Source organism: Callospermophilus lateralis, unplaced genomic scaffold (assembly GCF_048772815.1).
Source record: "Callospermophilus lateralis isolate mCalLat2 unplaced genomic scaffold, mCalLat2.hap1 Scaffold_730, whole genome shotgun sequence".
NCBI lineage: Eukaryota > Metazoa > Chordata > Mammalia > Rodentia > Sciuridae > Callospermophilus > Callospermophilus lateralis.
Genome location: NW_027515347.1, coordinates 476,654 through 488,702, shown reverse-complemented (window position 1 = coordinate 488,702; position 12,049 = coordinate 476,654). Strand labels below are relative to the sequence as shown.

At 46.1% G+C, this 12,049-nt stretch overlaps 2 pseudogenes; one reads left to right on the top strand and one right to left on the bottom strand.

The window, feature by feature from the left end:
* Positions 1–270: 270 nt before the first annotated feature.
* On the bottom strand, positions 271–1,094 carry LOC143387542 (thioredoxin reductase-like selenoprotein T pseudogene; annotated as a pseudogene).
* A 7,443-nt stretch (positions 1,095–8,537) lies between these two features.
* LOC143387545 (single-minded homolog 1-like) lies at positions 8,538–11,587 on the top strand (annotated as a pseudogene).
* The last annotated feature ends 462 nt before the right edge of the window (positions 11,588–12,049 follow it).

Below are 12,049 nucleotides of genomic sequence, written 5' to 3'. Positions count from 1 at the left end.
CCATAATCTTGTATAATGCACAATCTGCAGTTTTTTGCTAATGATATAAATTGGACACGACCAAATTAGAAATTACTGATAAACTCTTTGGGGAACTTTAGCTGTATTCCTCCAAAGATTGACTTTAAACTAAATATATATATGATTTAACAGACACTTTGAAAAAAATTGAATTGTAACTCAATTTTCTACTTTTTAAATATGACTAAGAAAAAAGTTTTAAGTAGTAATGTCTACATTTTAAAAAAATGACAAACTATTAACTGGGTGAATCTGGGTTGGGGGAAAGCTATACAGTATTATTGCACTCCACGAATGTGCAGAATTCCAGAACGTGCCAGGACAGAAAAACTATTTTGTATTGAGGTTTTTCAAGAGGTACAATGAGCCTGCCAAAAAAGCATCTGGTCTGTACTAACAGCTGGCTGTCTTCAGTACAGGCCTTCATAGTGTCAGTCACGCGGCTCTTGCAAAGATCCCTTAATGTAAAAGAGTTTTCAGTTCTGATAGGTGGGGCTATGATCGATAATGCGGAATTGAATCATGTGCACGCTGAGTTTCATTTCATTGTCAAGAATTTAAACAAGTTTTTGCATGAATGGGAGATGACCAGATTCCAGCTTAGACCATACAGGCACATCATTTAAAGTTATCTCAAATGCACCTGTTGACATACACTGGTTCTCAATCATGTTGCTTAAGAAGAAAACCATCATACATGCATAGACCTTATTCTCCTGGCCCCACTGCCAGATGCTAGGAGCTTGCATGCCAAAGAAAGCAAAATGGTCCTTGCCAAAAATGATCAAGCCTATTAATAGGAGTTTGAAGATTGACAGGAAACAGGCTATGTGTCTATAAATTGGTTGAGGGAGGTAATTCTCTCCTTCTATTCCGATATCTGGGTACCGCTGACTAATAACCCGCATGTACTCCTCAAACATCCGCCTGTAACCTCAGGAAACACAAATCTGAAACTTGAGCAGCGGCCTCGTAGCCTATGCATCTTTAACCTCTTGCTGGGCACGCCAACAAGGTTGGCCGAGGCCTTGTTCGACCAACGCTGCCACCAGGAGAAGCAGCAGAAGCCTCATCTTACTCGAGACTGCCGCTGTTGCTGCCTTCAGACGGAGACTGGGACCGCCTTCGCTTGACATTTTTTAGCCACCATGCGGGACACTCCCCAGATATTTACACCCAGTTTTAGTCTGAATCTTGGCGAACCCTCCCCTCCCTTCTTGTTTTGCAGTTTTTCTTTATTAGTAGGCGGCTCAGACGTGTGGCTGGCAGGCTCAGTCCCCAAAGGAAAGCCTAAACTGGGAGGCAGAATGCAGCATGACAAGGGCACAGAAAGGGTCCGCTCTGTGAACATCCGGCTTCGTCCCACGTTTACAGTAACATTAGTGGCTTCTCAGGCCCCTGAGCGGCAGGCAGAGGAAGGCAGGGCACATGCATTGCAGACAGTGGGGAGTCGCACATTACGGGGTCCCCGGGAACTGGTGCAGGACAAGGCCTGGCAGGGCAGGGTCATTGACGCCCTATGGAGCTCTGCCACACTGGCCGGGTGGCTTAGAAGGGCCCCTGCGCCAGAGGAGGGAGAGGGTGCACGCCCGTTTTCCAGTCGACCTTCTGTCCAAGGACTGATCCTGGAGTTCTGTCTCGATTGGAAGTGTCCATTCTCCCTTTCTGTTCCCCAGAGAGTACAGCCTCAGAGGCGGGGGTGGGGGTGGGGGTGGGAAACCCCAACACCTAGGTGGCTTGGTATCTCCAGCGGAGGAATGCAGGTTTTTGCATTCAGTAATGATGCACAGGCTCTGCAGGATGCATAGGCTTTGGGATTTCCTTCCTGGTCCAACCTTCTCCCCCTCACCCTCCGCTGCGGTTGACCCAGGTAGTTTGGACAAATGACTTGGGACTAAAAATTAGGAGTTGTGCCTTCCAGGGTCTTTCCAGCCCCAGTCTCTAGGTTATGGTCCAATGGAGGGACAGCATCTCTAGTTTATGCATGTATCCCCTCATTGCTAAAAGGCATATCTTGATATATGGAGTAGACAGTGGTCCTGGGAACAACTACAAGGAGGATGCATTTCTGAGGCAGTATTGTATGTACAGAATAAAAGAAACAATAAGCTCTTTCCTTCCACCTCTTCCTGTTAGAGTGAACACGGCAATGATGCAGGGTCTGTAATCTGTATTTTTTCAAGGCTGTGAAGTTCATTCAGAAGGAATACCTTGATCCATTTATTTTTGCTGCTTGCAATAACACTGCTGGATGATGCTTTGGGCTCAGCTAGACTGAGGCTCATCATTCATTCTCCAAGAACTGGCCTAAATGGTGCCTGTGGGATTAGGTCAATTTTAGTGGATCTACTTCGCCTCATTTGGTTACTAATTGGTTTCTTGTTTTATAAATAGAAATCTCATTTTCAGGAAATTACAAAACCCATGCAGTCAGTGCATTGAGGTAATCCTTGGGTCAGGGGGTATTTAAATGGAAATGGCTCAACCACCACCAAGGGTAAAGCAACAGTGAACCTTACCGGGGTTTTCACATGAAATGTGAGTTAGCCCTTTAGAGCCATAATAGATACATCCCTTCTAATGCTACTTATGTAAATATGATAAACTAGACCTGAAGGAAAGAGGGGGGCCTGGGAGAAGCAAAATTGATCTGCTAAGGTTAATGTGGCATATCTTGGAAATCTTCCAAAATAGATCATGTTTTTCTTACTTTTCGGCCACTGTATCTGGGGAAAATTCTTTTGTCTAAAACCCGATTTAGTTATTGCCTCCCTCACAGAGCTCCTTTTCTCCTTTGCAAAACCCTGTTCCCTAGGCCTCACCGAATTACAAGAGAATCTTTAGATCTTTTTCCCACTATAATCCCGCCGCCAAGCCAGCTGGTTTCCACCTCATTTTAAACAGACAATCAAAGGATTTGTGAATTTTCTGCGGTAGGTCAAGTGCAGAAACAAAATCTCAGATTACCCCCTCGCCAACTGAAATTGGGTGCCAGATCTTGTCACTGAAGGCAAGAGGGAGGGGGTCCAGGGAAAGGGGGTCTCTGGCCCACTTGGAGACTTTTGGAAAGGAGGACCCTTGATGCGGGCTTGGGGGAGTGTCCTCTGCACCCCAAAGGGCGAGTTCCTCCTGGTATTATGTCAGGGAAGACCGACAGGTAGAGGAGGGTAGCCAGTTCCTTATAAAACCTAACCCAGACGCAACCGGGTGATGGAGATTTCAACAGGAAACCAAGGGAGAAGGAAATGCTTCCTTAAAGCAAAAGGTTCCTTAAAAAGGTGAAGATGGGAGGAGAGGGGAGGGGGGATAGTAGGGGATAGGAAAGGTAGCAGAATACAACAGTCACTAACATGGCATTATGTAAAAACGTGGATGTGTAACCGATGTGATTCTGCAATCTGTATTTGGGGTAAAAATGGAAGTTCATAACCCACTTGAATCAAATGTATAAAAGATAATATGTCAAGAGCTTTGTAATGTTTTGAACAACCAATAAAAAAAAGGTGGTGGGGGTGGGTGGAGAGTGGATAAGGAGGGGGAGGGAGGCCACTGTGAACCCGCACCCGGATGCTCTGTTTATTGACCTTTGGGAAGTCTTATTTTCCCTGTAGGAGCATAATAATAAGGCCCTAACCCGACACCAGATGCAGTTGAGGCTGGCGCCCTAGACCAGTGTCCCCCACCCCCAACCCCAACAGCCCAGCCCAGAAATCTTCAGATCATTTGGGTAGGGTGGGCGCTCCTGGAGACCAACAAAATCTTACATTGAAGATGTTTGTTGGCCCCACACACAGGTTGCCAACACTTCTGGGGGCTTCCAGCCGGTCTCCCCACACAAGGAAGATGCAGTCCACCCCTAAAGTGCACGAGTGCCTGCCCTCCGCTTGTGCAAGGGGTTTCAGGACTTCTCAGGTGCAAGGGTGCTCACCTGCGTCCCAGGCACTCTCTGAAGGGAACTTTTCCTTTACCCTGTTAGCCTCCGCAGTCAACTCGTTCTGACTCTTCTGGGTAGCAATGTCTGAACAGTGATTTAAAAGAAAAGAAAATGTGGTGATAGATATCAAGGAGTATAGATTGGTTGAATCATGAGGAGCGAAGGGGAAGGAGACAATAGGAAGGGGGGTTTACAGGTGACTGGGACAGGGACCTCCTGGAATGGTCCAGAAGAAAAGAAACCAGGGCGGTGGAGACACTCTGGGGAGGGAAGTCGGGGCAGGCTAAAAAGTCAGGAGGGGTCAATCAGCAGAGGGAAAGAGAGGAGTCTCATAGCAGGCGGGGACATCAGTGTTTACAGAGCAGTGGGGAAATTGGTAAATTTATTTAGATGTGCAAACACCCAGAACGACCATATTTGAGCTTAAGGGGCGTTCAGTGTCACTCGTTGCCAGGATTGTGATCGCTTGCTTAGGAAGCAGCTCCTGGCCAACACCTTGAAAAAAAACCTAACTCCTTGTGTTATTGTGAAAGATTCTTCCCAGCGCCACATTTACAGTGTTTTTGTCATTGTTCGTTTTAAGTAAGTGCCCCTAATGAAGAAGTTCATCTAAAGAAAAAAAAAAAGATGTCATGTTAAACCTTGTACAATGATGTAAAAATGGAAGGACTTCACTCTCTAGATGATGTAATTCCACAAGCAGTCCCATTAGAGATATCATCTATAACACATTGAACATAGATCTGCCCAAGTTTCTTCTGCCTTCTTATTTCTTTCTGTACACAGGTAATATAGTAGACTATTGATTTTTAAAAATCAACAATGAGAGTCTTCAAGGTTTGCTGTTTTAGGCATCACCATAAAAACTGGCAAAGCCTCAAAAGATCTTAACGTGGTAACATGGAGGAGATGAATGGACTGTCTTTGTTAATAGGAGATGGTACCTGACAAGTAGAGAACGGAATTACTTTCTATGTCAAGAATGCAACGAAAATATTGCTAAGAAATTGTTAGCACCTCAAAGTAACTGACTTCAGAAAAGTCCCCTTTTGGAGGCAGAGGGGACAGGACTAGGGTGTGTCAAGTTGGGGCTCCCAGGGAAAAGGAAGATGAAGGATTTGGAAGGGATGCTGGTGAGCGTCAGACTGAAAGTCAACCCCAAGCTCAAAGATTTTTTCAAAGGGGATTAAAGTCAGATCCAGGGGAGGAGAATGTCGAGAAAGTCCCGCAGTCAATCAGAGAGGATGCCAGGGACCAGATGAACCTGGCCAGTTGTTTTGGGCCACTTTGGGGGTAGAGGTTCGCTATGTGGGGGAACATCCTCCACCTCTTGGTAAGGAATATGATGAAAACTTTGGGCGAGAAATGAGTGTCTCTCCTCTCCTTGAACAAACTAGTGAACCTACGTGAAAGTGATCGCTAGTGTGTGATGTCGAGTGCTTCTCCAGTGCAGAGGTCCCTTGAGGTCCAACCAGGAGAGCACTCCAGGAGAGCCTGTCCTCGCTGAGAAGCCCGGTTCCCTCAGAGCCAGAGGTTGGCTTCTGCTCAGAACCCAGGGAGGGGCCAACATTTATACTCAACATTTATACATCACCTCTTCCCAACTGTGCAGGTTGGGTGGGGGTGACTGGGAAATAATATCAGGGGCTTTTTCCTCTTGCGCTAAAGTGTAACAAATCACAAAAAAATTCCAACTAGTCCCCAACTGACACTCGAGCTGGGGTTCTGATACTAAAGTTTGTTTCTAGGTCTTCCCAGGGCTCAGTGAGGTGGTAGAACTAAAGCCCTTAACTGGGTGAGGATGGGCAGATGGCAACTTGCAAGGCTGAGAGGGAGGCAAAGTGGCAACCAAGGCTTTGAGTTTGGAAAACAGTCGGGCAAGGCTCCATCAGGGTGCTGAGACCAAGGCAGGGAATATCTTTTGTCATCTCTCCGTCACTGGCACTGAAAGCCCAGGGCCAAGCCGCCAAGACAGAGCCACAGAACCATCTGGAATAAAGGATTTCTGAAAAAGATAACAGGAATCTGGTAGAAGTGCACATCTGTGCTTTAACCCACATGTTGTGGTTCCAGCTGGGTCTGCAACTAACTTCATCTCTTCCTCGTAGTTCCCAGGCTCCCCCTCGCCCCAGGCCAGCCCAGGCTCTGGGTTCCACACATACACACCCCCAGGTAATGAGTTGAACCACTGTGAGGTGCATATTACATTTTTGTTGGCAGTGCACACTGTTTTAAATTGCCTGCTGCCGGCTTAAGTCGCAGAACAAATATTTTAAATAATAAAACTCCCCATGGTATTTTTAGGTTAGACACTTGTCCCCTACCCCACACCCTCTTTATTATCATTCAAGTCAACTGAGAGTGGTAGCTTAGAACCTAATCCCAAACAATCCCTCACCTATTGTAGCTCTTGCCCAATCTCTCCTCTTGTTTTTTTTTTTTAACCTCAAACTTCTGGTAGGATTGACTTCTATTGCTTATTTCAGTGGCTCACTCCCTTCCCCATTTGCTCCAACATCCCTGCAGTCTGTCAACTCTTCTACCCATTAGGCTCTACAAAGGCCCCACCACATTTTGAAATTAAGAATCCAATGCCCATTTTTTAATCCTCCCTCAACTTGTACATCCAACACAATAGGAGGCTCAGGGCTGGGGCTATAGCTCAGAGGCAGAGTGCTTGACTAGCATGTGTGAGGCAGTGGGTTCTATCTTCAGCACCACCTAAATTAGACAAAATAAAGGCATTCTGTAAATCTACAACTACAAAAAATTAAAAAAAATAGGAGGATCAATTGTATGTCATCAGAAAGTCCTTTCCTCATAGACTTTACATGCTAAGAGGAGCCTTAGAAACCCATCAGGTGTACTGCATAGTGTACCAGGTGACAGGTACTGTGGAGAAAAATGAGAGGCAGGCTCTGTTTTAGGGTCACAGTTTAAAATGGAGATGATTGAAGCAAAGACCTTTAAGGAAGTGACACTGAAGATGTAACATTCTCCTTTTTTTCTACAATGTAGGTAGTAGCTTGATTTCCCAGATTTCTCTCCCTCTCTGAATTCTCCTCTTTGATGTTTCCACCACTGTCTGTTTCACAAGTGACGTAGTTTTCAGAAGGTTCTAGCTGTTTCTTCTCTCAATACTCCACAGCCTCCTGGGTGATTTTAATCAACACCACTGCTCCAACTCTTCCCTCCACATGGCCCTGCCTATCTTATCCAGATCTAGAACCCCTCCTGAATTCTAGACCTTTATTTCCTACTAACAACTAGACACATTTAAGTGAAAATGTTAATGTCCCTGAAGCATCTCTAAGACAAAAATGCATATTGCTCTGGCCCAAACTTCTTTTTTTAAAAAAAATTTATTTATTTTTTTAGTTGGGCACAATACCTTCATTTATTTATTTTTATATGGTGCTGAGGATCTAACCCAGGGCCTCGCACCTGCGAGGCAAGTGCTCAACCACAGGGCCACAATCTCAGCCCTCTGGCCCAAACTTCTGCTTGTACAAAATTCAATGTTGCTCCAAATTTCAGTCTTGGTTAATGTCATCACCCTCTACTAATGTCCTTTCTGAAACCTGAAAGTCAACCTGAGCTCTCTTTCTGCCATCAATTAGCATGAAGTTCACAGCAAGCATCATCTTTAAATTAGATTCTCATCTTTCTTCATCTCTTTTTTGATCACTCAGTTTCAGACTTGACCCATCTCTGCTGCAGCAATCTGCTCTGATCTATTCACCCCCCATTCCTTCCTTCCTTCTGTAGGTCATTTCCAAGATTAAAATAATACATCTAAGTATGTTATTTTCCTTCTTAGGAAACCTCTGTTGGAATCCTAATGCCTATAAGAACAACTTCAGATTCCACAAATTGACATTCCAAATTTCAAAAATTTACTGTGGGTGTACTTTTTCAGCTCCACCTGTAGTACACCAAACACATCACTTCAGAATACATCTGATTCATCCTCCCACAAAGTCCCTGCCTTTGCCACATTATCCCTTCAGCCTAGGATGCTCTTCTTCCCTTCTCTAGCCCAACCTTCCTTTCCAAAGTTCTGCTCAAACATCAGCTCCTGTAAAGCATCTTTGACTCTCCTTCTCTCATCTCCTAAATGCCCCTTTTCTATACACTTTCTAGTGCCATTGGCCAACTTTATTGTCTCTATAGATTTCAGACTGTAGGTTCATCCATGTTGACCAGTGCAGGAGGGATCGGATCTTTCCCAAATCCTGCTATTATTCTTTTCATGATCTAACAATGTCCCTACAGAGCCCTTCAAGCATGACACAGAAAACCTCTGGTTCTTTCAGTAGAACCTAATCTACTTCTGTGATCTATCTCCAGAATTTTTGTGCATGTCTATTACAAACATGTTTTCTTTGTCCCCTTTGGTAAATCCTGAGCCTATGGGGCATGAGCATTGTCCACAACTTCCTCTGGATCTCTTCTCATGTGCTACATGCTTCAGATGCTTACAAAATTGGAATGAGTGAAAAAAAAGAGGGGCTCTTGTGACTGGTTCTGTGTCCTGTTTCCCAACAGCCTCTCTCTTCTATCTCTCTGCATTTCTGTCTGAATGTTTCTAACTTTCGCCTTCCCCGACCCCTGCATTTCAACAGATGGCCCAGAGGCCTCTCTATGCACTCTATTTCTGCCTCCCCAAAACCTGTATGGCTTCATCTTTGTGGTGGCCCCAGATGGGAAGGTCATGTACATATCAGGGACAGTCTCAGTTCACCTGGGACTTTCTCAGGTAGTGAGTGGTCTACACTTCCAGCCTGCAGTATTTACAGCCAGAGTTGGAAGCAGGAGGGGTGGGGCTTCCCCAATCCTTTTATGTCTGCATTTCTGGGCTAGAGACTTCTCAGCTGATGGAGGGATTCATTAAACAGGTCTGGATCTTCTCATTCCTAGACTTCCCTTATCCATTAGCTTCCACCCAAAGCCCAAGCAATTGCTACTTTTTTGAGGCTTTACAATAAGCCAGATACTGTGGGAAGAGATTATATGCTTATCTTTACCAGAGATGCTACTATTACTACCACAACAACAACAACTACTAGTTATTGTTATTATCTCACAGATAAGGAAGCTGAGGTGTACACAGGGGCAGAAATAAAATCAGAACTCAGGGCCAATTGCTGGCTCCTGTTTTCATGGCCCAACAGACCCCCCCACCACCACCATCAAGTTTTCAGCTTCTTCATGGGACATTCTACTACTGCACAGACGATGATACTCTTTACAGGTAGAGCTGAGCGGAAACAGCATTTATTAATATGTCCACCCTGCCGACCACATCGAGATGACTGCAGTGCTCACTGCCCACCAACTCTACCACTCTCATGTTGTACAGGGTAAGGCAGACACATGTCTGCAATGCTTAAGCCCATGGCGCTCAGCTTGTGGTTTTCCCCAAGTTTGTCGTGGCTGGAACCAACCAGTCATATGTCTCATGTCCTGATCTCCCCTCTGCTTCTCTCTCTTTCAGAGCATGAGATCGAGCGCTCCTTCTTCCTGAGGATGAAGTGTGTCTTAGCCAAGCAGAATGCTAGCCTCACCTGCGGGGTTACAAGGTAAGTGGATGAGGTGAAAGATTGACACCCAGCAGCAGTTGCGTGTCTTTGGATGGGGTGGGACACAAGGATTTGCAGTGTCTGAGGGTCATTTCCACATCAGGGACCGCTCCTGCGTGAGCCATAGTTAGTAGTACATTTGTTTCAAAGAGCAGTGGGTCCAGATGATCTATTAGTCCCCGAACTGTATGAACTGCTCGAAATGAAGCTGAAAGACTAGGTCTGACTGGCCTAGTACTCCACAGCCACAGGCCTCTCAGAGATGGGTCTGAAGAATACTGAGAACCTCTGAAGTGGTGAGGAACCCTTGATGGGTTCCTAGGAGTTCAAGCCTAGGGCCAGTTTGGACCTCTAAAGAGGTTAAGAATCAGAGCTTCAGCTCAAAGCTATGGTTCTCAGGTTGAATGCGATGAACGTCCTAAGGCACATTAGGGTTGGTGGAGGTCCAGGCGTCTTCACTTTTACAAGCTCCCATGTGAGTTCAGTCTGACCTGCAGTCACTCTCTTGAGACACTTTAGAGTCCTAAAACTTTGGGCCCCTTCCCAGAAGGGCGTGGCCCAGACAATGTTTCTGGCTGAGTAGTTTAAACAGGTTTCAACCCCCTCCTCATCTTTCTGAAGCTCTTCCTGAGTCTCCTGCCCTCCCACTCTGCCACAGGTCAGTCACTGCCGTGGCTACCTGAAGATCTGCCAATACAGCTTGGGCATGTCCCCCTTGTACAGCTGTTACCAGAATGTGGGCCTGGTGGCCGTGGGTGACTCGCTGCCTCCTAGCGCTGTCACGGAGATCAAGCTGCACAGTAACCTGTTCATGTTTCCAGCCAGCCTGGACATGAAGCTCATCTTTCTGGACTCTAGGTGGGTGGGCACGACCACAAAGGGCTGTTTCTAGTGTAATGAAACCCTTCTTAGCCACAGATAGATTCCCTTTGATCTGAATGAGCCTATTCTGCAGATGAGGCAACTAACCAGGTTCTTCGAACTGAGAGCAGGCACCCAAGTCTGAGACTGTGTTTGGTCGGGAGTTGAAGGCACGGGGCACTCATCTAACCCAAAATCCTCTCCACAGGGTGGTAGAGCTGATGGGGTATGAACCTCAGGACCTGATTGAGAAGACTTTGTACCACCACATTCACGGCTGTGACACTTTCCACCTGCGCTGCACTCACCATCTGTGTAAGGAACACTCTGCTCTGCACCCAAACAACCTTGGACGCTCCCCAGGGTGGTGGGGAGTTGAAACCTAACAACACGCAAACCAACTGAAAGAAACCCTCATCCTGGTAATGGCCCTGGTGGTGTGTGAGGCCCCAGAGAGGGCCAGCTGGCACACTGGGCCTCATCTTGTTTCTCTAAATTACACCCGTCCTAACTCTGGTGAAAGGGGCGCTTCTAGTCAAAAAATCTTCTATTGTTCTGCTTCCCCACCTGCAAACATCACTGAAGTAGTGAACAAAAATCGAGGCTGTTAACTTTCCTAAGCTGACTCTTACAGAAATTTCCTGGTATTTAGGGTTGAACCCAGGACCTTGCGTTCATTATGCAAGCAAGTGCTCTATCACTGAGATAAATTCCCAGTTCACATCTCGGCTTTTCATATAGTTTGTTTGAGCTTAATCTACACAGGCTCTTCCTTCCATAGTTAGGCGAATTCAGGGAAACTCTCAACTTTATCCGTTCCCCCCATTGCTAAAGGTGCAGACATGTGCCCAGAGACGTGTCATGCACTAGCATGCCTATAAAGAGTACCCGGCATCTTGGTACCATGTAACAGGGCCATCTTTTGGGAATTGGCCTTTTGTTTCTCCCTCCTGCCAGGTGCAGTTATTAAGGCCCACAGGGGGTCCGCACTCTCACCACCTGGCATTTGGGATAAGTCTGGGTCAAGCTGGTTCACCACCATTTGCCTCTGTCTCTTCATCAGTGCTGGTGAAGGGGCAGGTGACCACCAAGTACTACAGGTTCCTGGGTATGGGTGCACAACAGCCTGTCGCCCAGGCCACACTGCATTGTCAGCGTTAACTATGTCCTCCTGGGGGTGCAAGCCTGAGACCCCTTCGACCACTCCGCGGGACTCTGGTCTCTGAGAGAAAGCATGTGGTGGGCACAGCCTGGTTAGGAGAGACTGGGATCATCTGGGTATTCTGGTTTGAACCCTAAGTACCGGCTTTGCTGGAAGGAGGCAGGTCGAGCACTTTCATCTTCCTGAAGAGGCTTTCTTGTTCTTTTCTAGAAGAAGATTTAGAGGTTCTTCCATCGCACTCCATATTTGCTTTCTTTTCTTTCTCTTAACCTTTTAAGCAAACTCTGCATTAAATGAAACTTAATGCAGCAGAAAGAAAAAAGAGAGAAAGAGGACAGGATCCAACATTTGGAGCCATTTACAGTTAAAAAACAGGACATCTGTTTCACTTTTTCAGATCTAGGGTTTGAAATTCTTAATTTTAACCAGAGTCTCCAAACAAAGTTAAGAGTTCTGAGAGAGTGTTTCTTTCCCTGAACCACAAAGGGG